The sequence below is a fragment of the Rhinoderma darwinii genome, assembly GCF_050947455.1.
Source record: "Rhinoderma darwinii isolate aRhiDar2 chromosome 10 unlocalized genomic scaffold, aRhiDar2.hap1 SUPER_10_unloc_9, whole genome shotgun sequence".
Classification (NCBI taxonomy): Eukaryota; Metazoa; Chordata; class Amphibia; order Anura; family Rhinodermatidae; genus Rhinoderma; species Rhinoderma darwinii.
Window position 1 is genome coordinate 865,964 of NW_027461839.1, and position 22,241 is coordinate 888,204.

The 22,241-nt window shown below is 47.2% G+C and overlaps 1 pseudogene; it reads left to right on the forward strand.

Annotated features, from left to right (window-relative positions):
- Positions 1 to 16,260: 16,260 nt before the first annotated feature.
- Positions 16,261 to 17,151, forward strand: LOC142697966 (very long chain fatty acid elongase 5 pseudogene; annotated as a pseudogene).
- The last annotated feature ends 5,090 nt before the right edge of the window (positions 17,152 to 22,241 follow it).

Below are 22,241 nucleotides of genomic sequence, written 5' to 3' on the forward strand. Positions count from 1 at the left end.
TTCCGCCGTGAAAATGGCGCTAGAGGCCGAAGTGGTAAAGGGGACCCCAAAAAGAGGAAATACATCTACACCCAGCAGCTAATGTTCCTGAAGGACATTATGGAAATGCGGCCGTAAGTAATGACTGTGCCTTGAAGACATGTCTGTGTTCACATGTCATGCCCCCAAAATTGATGGTTTGTCCCTTGTGGCAATGTTACGAGTACGTGTACATTTTTGATTACAGATGCAGTGACAATCTTCTGGACACGGCAGAGGAGGCTGCCCATGAGGAGGCGCAGAAGCCACCAGAAGAACATCCCGTGCTGCCCTTAACCCCTGAGGCGACAGCACCAGAACCTGCCCCACAGGCGTCCAGCCAACCCCAGGTGCCTCGTGACGTTCCGGCTGAATCCACCGCAGCAGGCAGGTGCAGCCAGATCGGATGCGCAGCTGCCCAAGTGGACTCCAGGGTACTTGAGTACCTGCGTCGCTGCGCCGAGAAGGACGGCTGTGACGCCTTTGGCCGCAGCATTGCCCCACTTCTCACGCCGACCGTATGGCGCGCCTCCAAGGCTCGATCCTCAGCCTCATCGACGCGGCCACACCTCCTAACAACCCACGCCCGAGCTTCCAGGCAATGGAGCATTGGCGTGGATTGGCCAAGACAGCGGTGCCGTTCAATGCACCTGTCCCTTCTCAGCCTGCCACCCCTTTGGCCCGGCAAAACTTCCAACGCCCATTGCCGGGCCACATGTCACCTGGTCCAGTGCCGATGCGGAACTGGCCTGTTCCAGCCTACAGCCGACCCGTGGTAAACTTGCCACACGGTCCACCTGTAGGCTACCACACGCAGCATCAGCACCACTATGCTGTTGAGGAACATCCTCTGCAGGGCCATGCGCAGCATAGTGGTGCTAAAATGGACAGCTACAACTCCCCACCCCACCATTATCAGGAGTTGTAGTGCTGGTGACGCCGCACAGTTTTGCTGCGTAATTTAGGCCTTATTTGGACCAATGTTTCAACATTGTGCATCATGTTGGTGCGTTTGTTTGATGTTTTGTTGTCCTATGTTTTAGGCTATATTTTTTGCCCCATTACCCAATAAAGTGTGGTTTTGTGGAGCAACAAAAGTTTCTGTGTTTCCCTCGATATATGTAATGTAACATGCTTTCCCAAACATGTCCCAAGGTAACGTTGCAACATGCTGCCCAGGGCCCAAGGTAGTTGCATGTCATAATTGAGATCTTAGTTTATCTTTTGCGGTTTAGCTCGAAACAGCAACGACTTCTCTGCGGCGTTGCAGTGCTATGATAATGTACGCACTAAGCAACTTTGTGATTGTATTTGTCAACATTTGATTGGCCAATGTGATTCACATACAATTAGTTGTTTGGCAGCAAACCAACACGGCGAAACCCCAAAAGATATAAGCTCGCAACCCACGTCAAGGGTCCTTATGTCTTGCGAGTCCCTAATACTACATTCCACCCCTAAATTCATCCCATTGCCCTCAGTCTAATGACAGATTTTGGCAATAATCTTCACAAAGCCACCCTTCACATAGAATCTTCCTGCCATGGCACTGCTCCATTGGCGCTCGCAAAATCGCAGAGAAGCCATCCAGCATAGCAACACATGGGCCAGCGGAGTCGACGGCATAATTTGGCTTTTTAGACGGCAACAAGGCAAGAAACACAATAAACTCCCCAAAGTATTTTGCAAGGTGCAAGAAGGATGAGAACATGTGCTCACATCAAGCAGGTGTTTGAGAAGGGTGCCTTTTTGTAGGATGCCCTCTCCATTACTCCACCCTGCGTTTTATTTACGCGCGTGAAAAACGCATGGCATACGTGCGTAAAAAACGCAGACACGCAGCCATAACGCATGACACACGCAACTACAACGCATGCAAAACGTCGCATTTTTTACGCGCGCAAAAACGCCAAGCTCGTGTGAATCCAGCCTCAGGGCTTATTTAGACGAACGTGTAATACGTCCGTGCAACGTGCTTGATTTTCACGCGCTTCGCACGGACCTATGTTCGTCTATGGGGCCGTGCAGACTGTCAGTGATTTTGACGCAGCGTGTGTCCGCTTCGTGAAATGCACGACATGTCCTATATTTGTGCGTTGTTCACGCATCACGCACCCATTGAAGTCAATGGGTGCGTGAAAATCACGTGCAGCACACGGAAGATTCATGCAACAGCAGTAAAACTATGAATGAAAACAGAAAGGCAGCACGTGCAAACATACAAACAGAGTGTCATAATGATGGCGGCTGCGCGAAAATGATATGTCATATCATATGCTGATGACACACGGAGCTGTTAAGTACCTTTTTCGCGCGCAAAACACCGCGTTTATTGCGCGCGCAATACACACACGCTCGTGTAAATCCAGCCTTACAGCCACCTATGAAGACCTGCCGGATTACAAAGATGGCAGACCGTTCATCAGTCCCCCAGGCTGCCCTGATAACCATCGGCATCCCGCTATAGCATCGTGTGGGGACAATGGCACGTCGGAGGGGGTCGTCCCTCTCATTCTAATGTGTTAGATGCTGTGGTCGTGATTGACTGTGACCTCTAAGGGGTTAAACGGGCATAATCAAAGTGATTTTTTATTCTCTTTGTTGCAGTGCGGTATTGGCTATATTACACAGCGAATACCCGCTAAGTATGGAGCGACCCCAGCCCGTGATCCCGCTCCATACTTCCCCTTAACAACTGCCAAGTACATGTATGTGGCATCTTGTTAAGGAGATAAATGTCATTTTGTTGATTGTTTCTGTGAATTTTTATTTTCATCCTGTTTTTGATTATTTTATTCTGTTGTAGATATCACAGCGGGCGGTTCTAGGAGGATCTTGTTTAGATGGCGGTGAATCACATAGGTAGAGCGCCAGGGACTGCAGGGAAGTGCAGCCCGGCTTTTCTTTCCGTGAATTGACACAGAGTGCGCTTTGCTATTTTATTGGCGACTTCTCACTATTATGGAGATCAACGGATTGGGATTCTTCTCCATCTTCTTGGCCTTTTGATGTGTGGCCTGGCTCTCTGCTAGCTACACACTGACTGTTATCAACAACCATACCTGCACCGCTGATCCGGGAACCTGCGCCGATGAACATCTGCTTCAGCTGGGATCAGGGGAGGAAGCAGGGTCAGCGGCTATTGTGTCAGGAGATGCTGGGGGAGGGAGGCCCGGGCAGAGGAGACGCCGCAGGGGCACAGCAGTGAGGGCATTGCATGGTCTAACCGCCTATCAGAGGACAAGAGCTGGAGAAGAAGTCGTCCGGTCTCAGCCAGGGCTGCGGTCTCCTCCACAACTGTGTCCTTTATTGAATGTACCGTCCGGTTCTGGCCCGCAGCAGGAGTGTCCGAGCAGGGATGTGGCGCATGCTGTTGGTGCCAAGGCGGATCGATGTGATGTTGGTCACGTGTCTGCCTTGTCCCTTTTTTCTCTTTTAGGTTCGGCAAAGGAATCGTCAAGGAGAGGGAGGAAACGCAGATGTGGAGGTGGGTGCAGGCACGGTCGGCGCAAGCATCGCCACGGCAGAGGTGGTCGTCCTCAGAGGCGGAGATCGCCCTCGACATCTTCTGACCATAGCCCTCCTCTTCTTCTTCGCCATCATTATCTACATCATCTTCCCCGCCGAGGACGTCGAGCTGTGCTGATGTCACAGAGAGATGACGAGGGGTTATAAATATTCCCCTGACAGCTGCCCTGTCTTTCTTTCCGTGAATTGACACAGAGCGCGATTTGATAATTTATTGGCGACTTCTCACTATTATGGAGACTCATGGATTGGGATTCTTCTCCATCTTCTTGGCCTTTTGGTGTGTGGCCTGGCTCTCTGGAGGCTACACCCTGACCTCACATCAACAACCATGCCCCCCCACTGATGTACATCATCCCCTCAGTCCTATAGATTATCAGACTGCTGATTATTAAGATGAAACAATTCTGCCAATTTTTCCATATTATTTAACATTGAGCGTTTTCTTTTTTGTTTTACAGTGAAATGGGAAAATTTCTTTCCAGAAAATTTCCTGTTTAGAATAGGATTCATAGGAATGGCCATTGCCTGTAAGTAACAATCACGGAAGTGATTATAATATTCTCTTCATGCAGCAGTAATCAGATTTTTCTAAAAAATAAATAAAGTTTTGTTCATTTCAATTGATAATAATAGTCCGGATCAGACGATGCAGATAAATGTTCCCGTCCATTATTGTAGGATTCTTGTTGGGTTTAGCGCTTGGTCCGCGCTTCATAGATGTTATTAGGTTGTTTTACACATGGCACAGGATTTATTTGGCTCATATTCTCTTTTTCAGCTCTGGGCCTGACGTTTCTACATTATAAGTTCGTCATTTCCATGCTGAAGCCTTTGGGGATCGTCAGGCCATGATTCAAAAGATCCTCCTGGCAATTGGATGGTCATCATGCGTCGGGACGGCCGTGATGGCTATGTTTTCGGTAAGTTAATAAATGTTTTATGTTAATAGGGTTGTCCCATCTTTACTAAATATGGACCCGCTGGTAATCAGCTGATCGCTGTGGGTCCGGTAGCTGAACCCCTGGTGATTATCACCAGGTGGCCACACACTAAAGTGGTATTACATGGCTTATTCGAATGAATGGACGACCATGTAATAGATGTGTGTCTGCTCAGTCTAATAGAGAGGAGTCCCAAGCACGAGACCCCCACTATATCCATTATGTCTCTGTGGTTATTATATCAGAACACGTTATTTAGGATTTATTGGGAAGTTCTGAGGGTAAATTAGTGATTAGATCCATAAGATTTGCTGTAACCTCTGTCTGCTTGTTTTCTAGACCTACCGTTATCCAATTACTCACCGGATTTGCGCTTTCATTGCATTCGGGTTTGGCAGCCTTTACAACCTTTGGCAGTCCATACTCCTCTACAAAGTGCCCGAAAGCTGAATTGTCATCAGCCATTTCAGACTGGCGTCCTGCATAATGACCGTGACCTTAGTAGTTTTCTGTATCCTTTCTTAAATAATATTTGAATGGAATCCAATTGTCCTTGTCTTTAGGTTCACATGTAGAAAACATCAGATCCTGAGGTGATAATTTCCCTTAATTTTCTGATCTTGGCGGTCAGATGGCGACATGCTGGTGCAACACTGTGTCATCTGGTAACATTGTTCAGCTTCTTGCAGGAAGATTCTAAATATAAAGCAGCGGTACTGTCCTTGCTATGTATGTATTATATTAACATTTATCTCACATAAAAGTGTAGTAAATCCTATAAGACACTTACTAAACATAAGAGACTTTATTTTCCTATATAATAAATTACCAGTCATTGGAAGTAGGGTATCCGTATACACCCACCTGTGCGCTGGAGATCAATTTGTAAAGGTATGTACAGTATATCTCATACATAATATCAAGTTATTGACATGCTAAACCGCTGGTACAAACCAGTGGATGTAAAATTCCTTTAATCCGGCATTAATGAGATTATCAAATATTCCTGATCATTGGATAGATTTTTTTTGTACCCCTAGAAGCCGTTCTATAGGAATACCATTGGACCTATAATCTTTGTGCTCGTTCTCTGCACCATTTTGATCGTGACGTCCGCAATGTAATGGATGTGGTGTCACATGACAATGGGTCAGGTCCGTTTTGGCATCGCCGTCAGTCACATGACTCCATGCAATAAACATGCATTCAGAAAAACCTCGGCCCGGGCGGAAAGTTCTTGCTTTGTGCAATTTTTAATATATTAATTTTGATATTTTGATATTTTTTCACAGATCAGTGAAATGACAGCATAGATCATAGAGTGGTCGATGTTGGTCCTCAATCTGGTGAATGTATTGAGCTACTATCAGAATATGCAGGTCAGTAGAGGTCACCTCATTATCACCTTGTATACCAGACCTCGTAATTGAAGGCACTCAGGCTTATTGGCCGTTGTGCCCATGACTGGGTGGCAATGAAGGGGTTAACTAAGCCACGTTATGCTAGGGGGATTGTTCCATGTAATATAGGGCGGTCTTACCCACCCTACCCGTTCTGGGTTTATAAGGGCAAGGAGGGAAGACATCTTCCTCTTCTGGCCGTTACTGCGCAGGGATTTGTTATTACAATATTGTGAGTACACTTAACTGATTGTCATGGACCAGGAGGAGCTTGAAGAAATTATCCGTATCCGGATGCAGGACGAGGGTTCTGTATGGCTGCAGTCTCTTATTCAAGAGACTGTGGCACCGGCGTCTTCGCTACCTGGCACACCCCCTGCGCGACGATCCTCCCGCCACTCCAGGCCGCAAGCACGTCTATCCCCCACCGGCGACAGTAGAGTTCGCTCAATGTCGGCTAGACAGGCCACACATGCGCACACCGCACTCTCGCCGCAAGAACAGTGAGAGGTGGCTAAGGGGCCCGACGAGGATATCATTCCTCCATCGTCGGGTATGACATCTCCCACCAGCTTGGGCCGTGCTAGGCCTCGCCCCGGGGCCGCAAGGAGCTCGACCACCCGCACTCCACCAACGCATACAGTAGATCTGCCGAGGGGGGCTCACCAGCGTTAAGGAGAACAGCAGGTACTGCATCTGGGGGGATAGCCGCTCAGCACTCCCTCCCAGGTACTGTAGCAGGGGGGATGGCATGAGACTCCCCCCCCCCTCCGTTGAACAACGGGGATGATGGCTCTGTGGGGGACAGTGAAGAGGACTTCTTCCCCGGAGAACAGGAGCTACCTAGGGTGCAGCAACCACCACCACCTCCCCCTACACGGCCTGCGTTCATCATACCCGCAGGTTTGGGTTCTGGCTTACCTCCTGGCAGAGAATACTGAGAGGGCCTCTTCGGTTAGCTCAAGGGATACCAACCGGACCCGCCATTCCCGTTCTCGCCGTTCATCCAGGCGCCGCTCATCTCGACAGTCAACTAGACATCTTAAACGGCATAGGAGGTCGCCATCAAGGTCAAGCTACAGTTCAAGGTCAGAGAGCTCACGCACTGGGTCGTCACACCTCGGCAGTCCGCGGGACAGCCATGACCGACGTCGCCATAGCAACCACGCCTCTGCTCGCCGTCGCTCAGCAAGACCAATCGTTGCGGTGGTACCAGTAGCACCCGCAGCACCTGTACCTCTACCGACACCCTCGACGGCTGTGGTCCCGGTATCGGCATCAGGATACGGTGAGTATGACTGCCTTCGGGCTTGGAGTTCAGGGGGAACGTCTGATGTTGATGTTTTTAATGTGTTGCGATCCCTGTTGGTGGGAGCCCCAGTGACTCCATCCGTGCCGGCCTCGCAGGTGGAGGCAGGTAAAACGCTAGTGGAGGCATCCACGTCAATGGCATCCCCGTCGTTGCCCGCCTTCAGGGATACTTATTTTTGCGGTATCCCCCCCCCCCCCTCGGTCCGCATTTGTCTGACGATACCAGGGAAAAAATAGCAAGGAACGAATATATTGATAGAGTTGTGGGGTGAGAAGTTAGCAAATTCGTCTATGGTGTTCTGGTCTGATAATGCCAGCGTGGTTCATGCCGTTATCCATTTAACTTCCTCTTCTGCGCCGGTTGTGGTTCTAATTAGACGTTTGGTTTTAAGATGCTTGCAGCACAACATTCAAATTAGGGCCCGTCATATTCCCGGTGTTCAAAATAATGTAGCTGACGCCCTTTCACGTTTTAATTGGCAGGTTTACCGTTCGCTCTGCCCTAGACGCCCTGTTTCCGTCCCCATCCTCATAAAGTTGTTACAGGTCCTTAAAGACGTTTGTTCTTCCCATTTTGAAATATCCTTGTTTACAACGGCCTTTGCTTTGGCCTTTTTTGCAGCGTTACGGATTTCGGAAATTGATTACCATGTCGGCGGCCCGCCCAGGCGGTTTGTTAGCAAATGATGTGGCGTTATCCAGCTCTGGGATTCGATTCCCCATACGGAAATCCAAGACAGACATATTCGGCAGATGTTGTTGGGTATCTTTAAGGCCGGTTCCTGGGCCAGCCTGCCCTGTCTGGGCTGTCACGCTTTATACAGATGTTCGTGTGTCAGGTACCCAATTTTTCTCCCATGCCGATGGAAAAACCGCTCACTAGGTAGGTTCCAGTTCACGGCAATATTTCGGTCAGCCTTAACCCGTGCTGGCTTTCCCCCAAAGGATTTCAGAACACATTCATTCCGCATTGGAGCCACTACATCGGCCAGCGGTTTCGGCCTATCTGATGAGGATGTTCGGCGTATCGGGCGGTGGCGTTCAAATTGTTTCGCTGGTTATATCCGTCTGGATTTGATTTTGCATTAAGTTTATTTGTTTCTTTCTAGGTTCACGCCCCGTCATATGGATCCTTGGGCATTCTTACGTCTTCTTGGTGGAACGGAGAGCGGCAATATGGAATTCCAATACAGTCATTGGAGGTAGGGTATCCGTATACACCCACCTATGTGCTGGAGATCAATGTGTAAAGATATGTACAGTATATCTCATACATAATATAACGTTATTGACATGCTGAGCCGCTGGTACAAATCAGTGGATGTAAAATTCCTTTAATCCCGCATTAATGAGATTATCAAATATTCCTGATCATTGGATAGATTTTTTTTGTATCCCTAGAAGCCGTTCTATAGGAATACAATTGGACCTATAATCTTTGTGCTCGTTCTCTGCACCATTTTGATCGTGACGTTCGCAATGTAATGGATGTGGTGTCACATGACAATGGGTCAGGTCCGTTTTGGCATCGCCGTCAGTCACATGGCTCCATGCAATAAACATGAATGCAGTAAAACCTCGGCCCGGGCAGAAAGTTCTTGCTTTGTGCAATTTTTAATGTATTAATTTTGATATTTTGATATTTTTTCACAGATCAGTGAAATGACAGCAAAGATCATAGAGTGGTCGACGTTGGTCCTCATTCTGGTGAATGTATTGAGCTACTATCAGAATATGCAGGTCAGTAGACGTCACCTCATTATCACCTCGTATACCAGACCTCGTAATTGAAGGCACTCAGGCTTATTGGCCGTTGTGCCCATGACTGGGTGGCAATGAAGGGGTTAACTAAGCCACGTTATGCTAGGGGGATTGTTCCATGTAGTGTTTACATTAGTGGGGCCTATAGGGTATGGGGTGCCCGCCTATAGGGCATTTTTTGGGGGGATATAGGGCGGTCTTACCCACCCTCCCCGTTCTGGGTTTATAAGGGCAAGGAGGGAAGACATCTTCCTCTTCTGGCCGTTACTGCGCAGGGATTTGTTATTACAAAATTGTGAGTACACTTAACTGATTGTCATGGACCAGGAGGAGCTTGAAGAAATTATCCGTATCCGGATGCAGGACGAGGGGTCTGTATGACTGCAGTCTCTTATTCAAGAGACTGTGGCACCGGCGTCTTCCCTACCTGGCACACTCCCTGCGCTCCAGGCCGCCAGCACGTCTATCCCCCTCCGGAGACAGTAGAGTTCGCGCACTGTCGGCTAGACAGGCCGCACATGCGCACACCGCACTCTCGTCGCAAGTATAGCGAGAGGTGGCTAAGGGGCCCGACGAGGATGTCATTCCTCCATCTCCGGGTCTGACATCTCCCACCAGCCTGGGCCGTTCTAGGCCTCTCCCCGGGCCCGCGAGGAGCACGACCACCCGCACTCCACCAACGCATACAGTAGATCTGCCGAGGGGGGCTCACCAGCGTTAAGGAGAATAGCAGGTACTGCATCTGGGGGGGATAGCCGCTCAGCACTCCCTCCCAGGTACTCTAGCAGGGGGATGGCATGAGACTCCCCCCCCATTGAACGACGGGGATGATAGCTCCGTGGGGGACAGTGAAGAGGACTTCTTCCCCTGCGAACAGGAGCTACCTAGGGTGCAGCAACCACCATCACCTCCCCATACACGGCCTGCGTTCGTCATACCCGCAGGTTTGGGTTCTGGCTTACCTCCTGGCAGAGAATACTGAGAGGGCCTCTTCGGTTAGCTCAAGGGATACCAACCGGACCCGCTGTTCTCGTTCTCGCCGTTCATCCAGGCGCTGCTCATCTCGACGGTCAAATAGACATCGTAAACGGCATAGGAGGTCGCCATCAAGGTCAAGCTACGGTTCCAGGTCAGAGAGCTCACGCACTGGGTCGTCACACCACGGCAGTCTGCGGGACAGCCATGACCGACGTCGCCATAGAACCGCGCCTCTGTTAGCCGTCACTCAGCAAGACCGATCGTTGCGGTGGTACCAGTAGCACCCGCAGCACCTGTACCTCTACCGACACTCTCGACGGCTGTGGTCCCGGTATCGGCATCAGGACATGGTGAGTATGACTGCCTTCGGGCTTGGGGTTCAGGGGGAACGTCTGATGTTTGGTGTTATATTGTGACAATATGTCAGGTATTTTATATATTATATATTGTTTATTGCTTTTGTTTTAGCATGTATGGATATAATATATGTTATAATAAATTTCTTACATTCTTTATTTTCACTTATTTTTATTTTCACTTACGATTGTTTGTATTTTTATTTTTTGACATATTCTTGTCCTTCTATTCACTTATTCTTTTTCTTGTGACGCGTCGCACAGTCACTTTCACTTTTTTCTTTGATGTAAATTATTGGCCATTTATTCGCATTTTTGTTCATTTCACTGTATTGACACTACTCACATTCTGTAATACAATATATTCTTTACTGATCCACATATACTCGTTTATGCTAATAAGGGTTCTAAAGTAGTGTATATAATCAATCCTTTTCTACCCATATTGAAATATAAATTCCCCTGACCGGTTATGAATGTCTATTTACACATAAATGGGAGATAGCGTTTGTATATTGGAAGTAACTTTTTCACTTACGAGACTGGAGTCCCTCTTGCTGTCAAGTGCGCATGTCTGTGCGGCTGCTGGCGGCGACGTTCTGCCCTCTCCGCTTCCATAGGCCCATTGCGCATGCCCGGAACTCTCGTACGCGTCGGGTATCCGGGGACGCGCTGCTGTGCCTAGAACCGGAAGTGGGGCTGGTCTCGCTTCCGGCCGCGGCATTTGAGATGCGCCGCAATTGACAGCTGAGGGACTTTCTCCAAACTATTTAAGGGCTGTTTTGTAGGAGGACATACACACACACATCCCCCCTGAGGAAGCAACCGTAGCGAAACGCGCGTTGTGGTTTCATGTGAAGGAGCAAATATCAACGATCTTCTTACATTGCTGTCATGGGTAAGGCTGCTAAATATGAATGATTCCTTTAAATAGTACTATGTTATCCTATTTTTCCTATCGCCTTTACTTTTCACTTATGTAATTTAACGAATAGGTATTGGACGTATAATAGGATTACTCTTTCCCTTCCTGGGGCTCACACCCTGGATATGTAAATCATTTCTATATAGCCCCTGCACCTGTGTTCATTACCTGATAAGGGTTAACTATTTGCTCCATTATTTTACACTAGGGTCCTGTTCTTATGTAATGTTTTAAATTGTATTTGTGATACATGTTAATAAAATATTAACTTTTTATATGAATTGGCATTATGGCTCATTGTTGTTCTTCAGTATTTAATTAAGTATGGAGCGACCCCAGCCCGTGATCCCGCTCCATACTTCCCCTTAACGACTGCCGAGTACATGTATGTGGCATCTTGTTAAGGAGATAAATGTCTTTTTGTTGATTGTTTCTGTGAATTTTTATTTTCATCCTCTTTTTTGATTATTTTATTCTGTTGTAGATATCACAGCGGCGGTTCTAGGAGGATCTTGTTTAGATGGCGCTGAACCGCATAGGGAGAGCACCAGGGACTGCAGGGAAGTGCAGCCCTGCCCTTCTTTCCGTGAATTGACACAGAGTGCGTTTTGCTAATTTATTGGCGACTTCTCACTATTATGGAGATCAACGGATTGGGATTCTTCTCCATCTTCTTGGCCTTTTGGTGTGTGGCCTGGCTCTCTGGTGGCTACACACTGACTGTTATCAACAACCATACCTACGCCGCTTTGACGGGAACCTGCGCCAATGAACCTCTGCTTCAGCTGGGATCAGGTGAGGATGCAGGGTCAGCGGCTATTGTGTCGGGAGATGCTGGGGGGGAGGGAGGCCCGGGCAGAGGAGACGTCGCAGGGGCGCTGCAGCGAGGGCATTGCATGGCCTAACCCCCTATCAGAGGACAAGAGCCATAGAAGAAGTTGTCCGGTCTCAGCCAGGGCTATGGTCTCCTGCACAACTGTGTCCTTTATTGAATGTACCGTCCAGTTCTGGCCCACAGCAGGAGGGTCCGAGCAGGGATGTGGCGCATGCTGTTGGTGCCAAGGGGGATCAATGTGATGTTGGTCACGCTTCTGCCTTGTCCCTTTTTTCTCTTTCAGGTTTGGCAAAGGAATCGTCAAGAAGAGGGAGGAAACACAGATCTGGAGGTGGGCGCAGGCACAGTCGGCGGAGATCGCCCTCGTCATCTTCTGAGCGACAACCATTCTCTTCTTCTACGCCATCATTATCTAAATGATCTTCCCCGCCGAGGACGTCGAGCCGTGCTGATGTCACAGAGAGATGATGAGGGGTTATACATATTCCCCTGACAGCTGCCCAGTCTTTCTTTCCGTGAATTTACAGAGAGTACGATTATCTGATTTATTGGCGACTTTTCACTATTATGGAGATCAACGGATTGGGATTATTAATTGCACCCCAATTGTTAAAATAATTGCACCCCATCTAGGGATTAGGTCCGTCCCGGGTCCACCATTGCAGGGGTTAACACGGGCCTTACATTATCGGCCGACTCATCCCCCCTCCATCCAGGGGAGGGGTTATGATATTCACCCCCTCTTTCCTCCTAGATGATATAAGGGAAGGATTCCAGCGCCTCGGCCTCTTTTGGCCGTAATCTCGCGAGACTACGTACCGGCAAGAGAACAATCATGGAGGAGTCTATCCGTCGTCGGCTGCTTCAGGAAGGCCCCGGCTGGCTGCAGCCTCTGCTGCATGAGACTTGCCGGCCAGCTTCCTCTTCTCCCGCGGCCCCCGCTGTGCACCCAGTGCGGCAGTAGGCATGTCAGTCTCAGCCGCCTGTGAGACTGTCCCCTTCAGAACATCTGAGTCAGCTCCCCATGTCCCAGGGACGCCTGTTAACTATCCCTACCAGTCCGCTACTGCCACTCCCCCACTGGCTCTGCAGGGATCACCATGCCTCCGTTCAGTGGCTGTGGTGCTTGACTATGTTCCCCCCTCTCCTGGCCTAGCAGCTCCCACAGGGATGGGCCGGGCTAGGCCCTGCCTGGCGGCCATTCAGTCAGTTAGTGTCACCGCAAGCCTGGCTTCCAATACAGCAAGCTTTGCGGAATTGCCCAGGGGCGCCCCCTATTCCCCCTGCCCGCAAACCTGCACCTTTAACGGCCTCTACGGCTGCAGGCCGCAGCGTGCCAGTCCCCCAAGATGATGTGAGGGACACATGGCACGATTTATCCCCACCGCCTCCTAGAGGACGAATCCATGTTTTCTCTATGTGATAGTGGTGAGGATCTATTTCCCACCGAACAGGCTCCTCCTGCCACTTCTACTATGGCATCAAAGAACGTTGAAGTGTCAGTGTTCTTTCATAAAGATTTGGGCCCGGCGTATGTGATTCCCACCGACCACTCAGCTTCACGGTCGTCACACTCACGCGAGGGGTCGACTAGGTACAGATCCATGTCACGGCACAGGCACTCCTCATGGCGTCACAGTTCACGTCGCTCTCATCGCCACTACTCCAGGTGTAGGGCTACTTCATGGCCAGTCCCATAACCGTGGCACTTCCGAAAGCAGCCACGCCTCGTCAAGTAGGGCCCACACGCCCGTGGGATCTTCTCGTTCCATGGTACCAACTGCCTCAGCTACACTGACATTGTTACCTGAGGCACCTGTTATTCCACCGCCGACGCTCCATACCGCTTCTATTTCTGGACCCGGTGAGTATGACTGCCTCCAGACATGGCACACTAATAATGCATCTGATGTTGATTTACTGTCTGTTTTAAAATCTTTGTTGACGGGCAGCACCGAACCGCAGGTCGATTGTGTACCTGCACCAGTAGCGGCAAAGTCTTTGGTTGAGGCTTCCACCTCTACATCTACTCCTGTGCTACCTGCGTTTAGGGATACGTATTTTTGTGGAATTGCTCCCCTCGGCGCTCACTTGTCTGATGACACCAGGGAGAAAATATGTAAAAATGAATATGTGGATATTTGGTCCCTGGTGTCAGTGGATTCGGTGACCATCGATAAGGAGCAGCGTTTTGAGAGGGGGGTTCAATCAAAACCAAAAATGGCACGCACGTTTAATAACTGGCTACAGGCGTTTGCGGTCTTAGGGTGTGTCGTTTCGCAGAGGTTCCCTGATAAATACTTTCAGTTATTTGTGTACTTAGACACAATTTTCAGCGCTTACAAGACGCACGGGGGCGCTGCGTGGTGGCGTTATGATGAGGAATTTAGACGGAGAATGGTGCAACATCCTGAAATAGGTTGGGACAATAAAGCGACTTCTGGTTGCGAATGATGATGTCACAGCGTTTATTTCATTCCGCTGCCCCCTCCTCCGGGTGCTTTACCAGTTCCTCTCCCGGGTTGGGGGCCCGGCGCTGTGCAGATCCGGATCTTGCTGGCTCTTCAATGAAGGGCATTGCAAGTTCTACGGATCATGCAAATTTAAGCATGAATGCTCTGACTGCGGGGGTAGCCATGCTACCGTGCGCTGCTCACGTTGTGCACCCCCCGCGCTAGGCCGCAATACTTTAGCAGGGTTGAGGACCCCGGTACGTGTCAGCGCGATGTGGCAGTGGCTAGATCAGTACCTCAAGATGGGAGAAGCTGCCCTACTTAGAACCGGTTTTATGTTTGGTTTCTTCATACCTTTTGTTTACAGCCCTACGTTAATGTTTTAGCGTAATTTCAAGAGGCTCTGTCACCAGATTATAAGCGCCCTATCTCCTACATAATCTGATCGGCGCTGTAATGTAAATAACAACAGTGGTTTTTATTTTGAAAAACAATAATTTTTGACTAACTTATAAACAAAACAATTTTAGATTTATGCTAATTAGTTTCTTAATAGACAACTGGGCGTGTTTTTACTTTTGACCAAGTGGGTGTTGTACAGAGGAGTGTATGAGGCTGACCAATCAGTGACTAATCAGCGTCCTGCACTTCTCATTGTTCCAGCCCAGCTTCTTTCACTGCACAATCACACTGTGCTGTGGATCATGCTGGGCTGGAACAATGAGAAGTGTATGATGCTGATTAGTCACTGATTGGTCGCTGATTGGTCACTGATTGGTCAGCCCCATACACTCCTCTGTACAACACCCACTTGGTCAAAAGTAAAAACGCGCCCAGTTGGTCTTTAAGAAACTAATTAGCATAAATCTAAAATTGCTCATAACTTGCTCAAAAATGATCTTTTTTCAAAATAAAAACCACTGCTGTTCTCTACATTACAGCGCCGATCAGATTATGTAGGAGACAGGGCGCTTATAATCTGGTGACAGCCTCTTTAAAGTCAGCTAACGAATTTCCAGCTGTTGTGAAGGACAAGGTTGGGACAGAGGTGAGTTTAGGTCGCATGGCGGGAACTTTTTATTTTTTACCTTTTCCTAATCTCCGTGTTTCACCTCTTTGGGTGGTTGCTAAAAAGGAGGTGGAAACATTTTGTTTAATTCACCACTTGTCATACCCTAAGGCTCGTTCTGTTAATGACGGTATTCGCAAGGATATTGCAGCGGTGTCTTATGTTTTGTTCGATCGAGTTGTCGATTTAGTTTGTAGTTCCGGGTGCAGGGCCCTTATGATCTGACATCGAGTGAGCGTTCCGGATGTTGCCGGTCCATGAGGATTGCTTTCATTTATTGGGTTGCCAGCTAGAGGGCCAATATTACTATGACATGTGCCTTCCCATGGGTTGTTCAATTTCATGCTTTTATTTCGAGGTGTTTAGTTTGTTGCTTGAATCAGTTCTCCAGGAGCAAATCGGCACTGCGTCCATTACGCACTATTTAGACGATTTTGTCTTTGTTGGCCCCCCTGCGTCACCGCAATGCCAATTTCTACTTGGTGTTCCACTTTCCCTAGAGAAAACCGAGGGTCCCGGTTTCCTTTTTAGGGATAGAAATTACAATCCCTGTTCGTTTCAGCCTTGTCGGTTAAAAAGATGCAATTGGAGCAGAGTCACACACAGCTAGTGCCTCCTCTGAGCCAGGAGTCGTACAGGAAAGTGAAGCCGCTGGGAATATAACGGTACCCGGACTGCAGCCAAAGAACGGTTTAAGAAATGGAGGCCATGGATAAAGCAGTGAATGTATATATAGACAACTTGCTTGGACCAAGAGACCCGCGAGTGAAAGGATGGTTCATGTTAGATAATTACATCCCCTCATTTGTTTGCACCGTCCTGTATTTATTTAGGACCGAAGTACAGGAAAAACAGACCACCAGTTTCCTGCAGAGGGATTCTTGTAGTTTATAACATTGGCCTTACACTGCTCTCGCTGTACATGTTTTATGAGCTGGTAACAGGAGTATGGGAAAGGAGGATAGTCTTTTTCTGCCAGGACACTCACAGTGGAGGTGATGCAGACATGAAGATAACTCGAGTCCTCTGGTGGTACTACATTTCCAAGCTCATTGAATTCATGGACACTTTCTTCTTTATTCTCCGCACGAACAACCACCAGATCACCGTCCTACATGTCTATCACCATGCGTCCATGCTAAACAACTGGTGGTTTGTCATGAACTGGGTGCCTTGTGGACACTCCTACTTTGGTGCTACTCTCAAAAGCTTTATCCATGTCATCATGTACTTTTACTACGGACTATCAGCTATACCAGCCATGCGACCTTATCTGTGGTGGAAGAAATACATCACCCAGTGCCAGCTGACCCAGTTCGTCCTAACACTGACTCAGACCAGCTGTGCAATGATTTGGCGCTGTGCATTCCCCATGGGATGGCTGTATTTCCAGAACTGATACATGATCTCTCTCATCATCCTCTTTCCCAATTTCTACATTGAGACATACATGAAAGCCTCTTCCCGAAGGAAAGATTACCAGAACGGCTCAGTGACTGCAGCGAACGGACACACAAACGGCTTTTCTTCCCAGGAGGAAAATGTCAAGCAGCGTAAACAAAGTAGGGATTGAGCGGAAAAACCAGCCACCAGTTCACTGCGCCAGATGATATACCATCAGATTAAAAACACAGTGCACTGACACCCTTACAGCGACTGTAAATTATTCCTAGTTATATAACGTGATTAATGTAGATCTTAACAAACTCTACCTATCATTAAAATGCTGAAAACACATTTAGAATTGCTCACAAAATTAGCGGGCAGGTATTGTTTAGTTCTGCCCTCTACAGCTACAGATGATGAACTGCAAGTCTCAGTATGCCATGATAGAGGCTTGTGTGAGACTTACAAGCTTCTGTGTTCTCTTCCGACCTCTGTATTGAGTTCCACATTTAATATGATTCTTGCTGGGACTTGTAAGAAAACAGCATCTGTAGATCTACAGGGAGGTCACATCTGCTCTAGAACATATAGCACTATTACCTATTGCCTATAGCACCTTATCCAAAATGGAAATGTGTGTAAGGAGGCATTGCCATTAACAATAGAACCTGTGGTAAGGTCTAAACACATATATTTTTAGATACACTTCTATAATCCATCCATATTTTCATGTTTTTAGAAAGCCAACACCCTATAACCCGTATAACAGTTTTGTAGACGTATTATTGATGAGATAAGACGAGGTAACAACTCCATACCTGGCTATGTAAGGTATCTCCTGGATAAAATACAGTGGGATAGTCACAGCTGGCACATAAGAAAGGACACATGGGATCAGGCAGTGATAAGGATGAAGATGAGCAGAGTATCACATGTTAAGGATTAAAAAATGTTTTTGTCACATAGCTATATACAAAGAGAGCCCTGAGCAGTGTCGGCTGCTACTGAGACTCCCCCGGCAGACCACTCTGATATCGACTTGGACCAGTGATTGTTACTGCGTGCGTGCGTGCCCTCGCTGTAAGTTGTGGATACAAAAAAAAGTAATATTGTAGTAAATTACACTGCTGTTGCCTTACTAGTTTCAAATTCTAGGTGCTGAATAGTAATTTATAGGTACCAGAAGTTATCATACATTTCTAATGCAGGATACCTGTGTGTTTGAATAAACATGCCTTAATAAAACAGCATTTAGATAACAGGGCCCATCATTTCCTACCGTTTAGAAAAAAGGTTTAAAAGGAAAAAAACATTTGGCAACTTGGCTTTATAGTAGATTGATATATTTTTAGAATTTCTTTGTATTATACTAGTAATAACGTTTCCTCGTCTCCTACAAGCACACAATAGAAGCTGGTGACATCACTCAAAGATCAGCGTGTCATTAGTTTTAGTCTTTTACTTGATGGATAATTGGTTTATTTCATTTGAATTGCGGATGTGACTGCTGCCCTGAAAGTTTCTGTTTTTATTGTATCGCAGTTTTGCGTTTTGTTCCATTTGTGGTTAAGCTGCTTGTTTGTATAATGCAAAAGATTTGCACTCAAGGAGAGCTTATGGTCTGAACAATACAGGTATATATTTAGGTGCTCAAATGTATATTGTCACCGTGGCATAGACACTTAGTAACAAAACAATGTCAAACATTCCTAGGCTGCCTTTTTGTGTGTATGGTTACAGCAAGCATAACAACTGCCTTCTGTGTTTGGGCAACAGGTGCATTTGTAAACCCCCCCACCACCTCCTCCGGAACATCCTCGTTTAGCCTATATTATGGAATATTTGTCGGGTTTGGCTGAGCAGTTGCGCTTCGTCACCTTATGGGTCTGGCATTTTTCTTTAAGCTTCATGGGTGGGCCAATGTCACAAAATCCTTCTTTATTTTGCAGTCCATTAAGGGGTGGAAGAAGTCGGCAGTTCCAATCTAGGCATCCGATTTCTTTTGCAATTCTGTTAAAACTTTTGCATTGTTTACCTGAGGTATGTGCTTCTATGTTTGACTCGGCCCTGTTAGCCGTGGCTTTTTCCTTTTTTGGTGCTCTGCGGATACCTGAGTTAGTTCCCTATAGTGCTACGCGGCCGGGCTGCCTTTTATTTGAGGACGTTAGTTTGTCTGAATCCGGCCAAGGTTTTAGAATACATTGATGATCGAAGACCGATATTTTTGGCAGGGGCTGCTGGGTTTCGTTGTGGGCAATCGGGGGTGCGGGTTGCCCTGTTGCTTTAGCATCTTCCTACTTAAGTTTGCGTAACTGTGGCTCTAAGTTTATGACGCATATTGACGGCAGCCCCCTTACAAAATTTCAGTTCTCTGCAGTATTTAAAAAGGCATTGTCATCTGTCGGCCTCCCCCTGGGAACTTTGGCACCCACTCATTTCACGTATAGGGCACTGGCGCTCTGATGGCTTTGCAGGTTACGTTCGCCCCGATTTGGTTCTGCACTAATTTCTTTTATTTTCTAGATTACCGGCCGTCAGTATGGATAATGGGCCATTCATATGTTTTTTGGGCTGAACGGAGAGCAGCTATAGGGCTCGGGGGAAAATCACTTGGATTCCAGGATGCAGAGATCTATTGGAGCGGCCTGAGGGGCCTAAGATCGTTGCAGACCTTACCGGAAGTGGTGGATATTAGTCGGCTCCGGCTGGTGCCGACGGTTTTGGTTCTACACATTGGGGGGAATGATTTATGCTCAGTGCGCCTTGGTGAGTTGATTGCCCTAATCCAGTCAGACCTTGAGTAGTTTGCTTCCTTCTTCCGGAGCTCGTGCTTGTATGTTTAGAAGTAATCCCCAGGGCAGTGTGGCACGGGGCCCGGGGTGGTAATGCAATTGAGAGGGGCCGGATGCTCCTGAATACACGTGTATCTCGCTTTGTGGGAGAAAGGGGGGGAGTAGTGATCAGGCACAGACAACTGGAGGGTGACAACAGATGCCTGTTACTGTCAGACGGAGTTCACCTTACAGATATTGGCCTGAATATATTCCTGTCCGGTCTGCAGGATGGGATTGAGCAGGCACTTTTCCTATTGGCTGGGGGTCGTGGTGGGGCAGAGGCACATGTAGTGTGAGTACAGGTCCTCCTTATGGCGGTTTTGTAAGGTAAATGACCTACATGCCCACTTATGTTGGCGGCTGGCATACGGGTGTTTACTTTAAAAGTTAATGTTATTTTCAATATTAGTATTTATTAAAAAAAGCTGTGGCCGACCCCGAGTCAACCCATGTTAAAAGGAAACAAGTTTGTTCTGTGTCAATTTTAATGTTAGGTTATCCCTAGCTAAGTTGTTGATGGGCTTATAATGGTATACATGCAGTCTCTTCTCCATCTTCTTGGCCTTTTGGTGTGTGGCCTGGCTCTCTGGTGGCTACACACTGACTGTTATCAACAACCATGCCCCCCCCACTAATGTACATCATCCCCTCAGTCCTATAGATTATCAGACTGCTGATTGTTAAGATGAAACAATTCTGACAATTTTTCCATATTATTTAACATTGAGCGTTTTCTTTTTTGTTTTACAGTGAAACGCGAAAAACTGGAAATGTCTTTCCCGAAAATATCCTGTTTAGAATGGGATTCATAGGAATGGCCATTGACTGTAAGTAACAATCACGGAAGTGATTATAATATTCTCTTCATGCAGCAGTAATCAGATTTTTGTAAAAAAGAAATAAAGTTTTGTTAATCTCAATTGATAATAATTGTCCGGATCAGACGATGCAGATAAATGTTCCGTCCATTATTGTAGGTTTCTTTTTGGGTTTAGCGCTTGGTCCGCGCTTCATAGATGTTATTAGGTTGTTTTACACATGGTACAGGATTTATTTGGCTCATTTTCTATTTTTCAGCTCTGGGTCTGACGTTTCTACATTATAAGTTCGTCATTTCCATGCTGAAGCCTTTGGGGATCGTCAGACCTTGATTCAAAAGATACTCCTGGCAATTGGATGGTCATCATGCGTTGGGACGGCCGTGATGGCTATGTTTTCGGTAAGTTAATAAATGTTTTATGTTAATAGGGTTGTCCCATCTGCCCTAAATAGGGACCCGCTGGTAATCAGCTGATCACTGTGTTTCCGGCAGCTGAACCAGTGTTGATCATGATCAGCGGTGATCCCCGTGTGGCCACACATTAAAGTGGTATTACATGGCTTATTCGAATGAATGGACGACCATGTAGTAGATGTGTGTCTGCTCCATCTAACAGAGAGGAGTCCCAAGCAGGAGACCAACCTCTATATCCATTATGTCTCTGTGGTTATAATATCAGAACACGTTATTTAGGATTTATTGGGAAGTTCTGAGGGTAAATTAGTGATTAGTTCCATAAGATTTGCTGTAACCTCTAGCGTCCTGCATAATGGCCGTGACCTTAGTGGTTTTCTGTATCCTTTCTTAAATAATATTTGAATGGAATCCAATTGTCCTTGTCTTTAGGTTCACATGTAGGAAACATCAGATACTGAAGTGATCATTTCCCTTCATTTTCTGATCTTGGCCGTCAGATGGCGACATGCTGGTGTAACACAGCGTCATCTGGTAACATTGTTCAGCTTCTTGCAGGAAGATGCTGAATAGAAAGCAGCGGTACTGTCCTTGCTATATATCTATTATATTAACATTTATCTCACATAAAAGTGTAGTAAATCCTATAAGACACTTAATAAACATAATATACGTTATTTTTCTATATAATAAATTACCAGTCATTGGAAGTAGGGTATCCGTATACACCCACCTGTGCGCTGCAGATCAATGTGTAAAGATATGTACAGTATATCTCATACATAATATATACAGATGTTCGTGTGTCAGGTACCCAATTTTTCTCCCATGCCGATGGAAAAACCGCTCACTAGGTTCCAGTTCACGGCAATATTTCGGTCAGCCTTAACCCGTGCTTGCTTTCCCCCCAAGGATTTCGAAACACATTCATTCCGCATTGGAGCCGCTACCACGGCCAGCGGTTTCGGCCTATCTGATGAGGATGTTCGGCGTATCGGGCGGTGGCGTTCAAATTGTTTCGCTGGTTATATCCGTCCGGATTTGATTTTGCAATAAGTTTATTTGTTTCTTTCTAGGTTCACGCCCCGTCATATGGATCCTTGGGCATTCTTACGTCTTCTGGGTGGAACGGAGAGCGGAAATACGGAATTCCAATACAGTCATTGGAGGTAGGGTATCCGTATACACCCACCTGTGTGCTGGAGATCA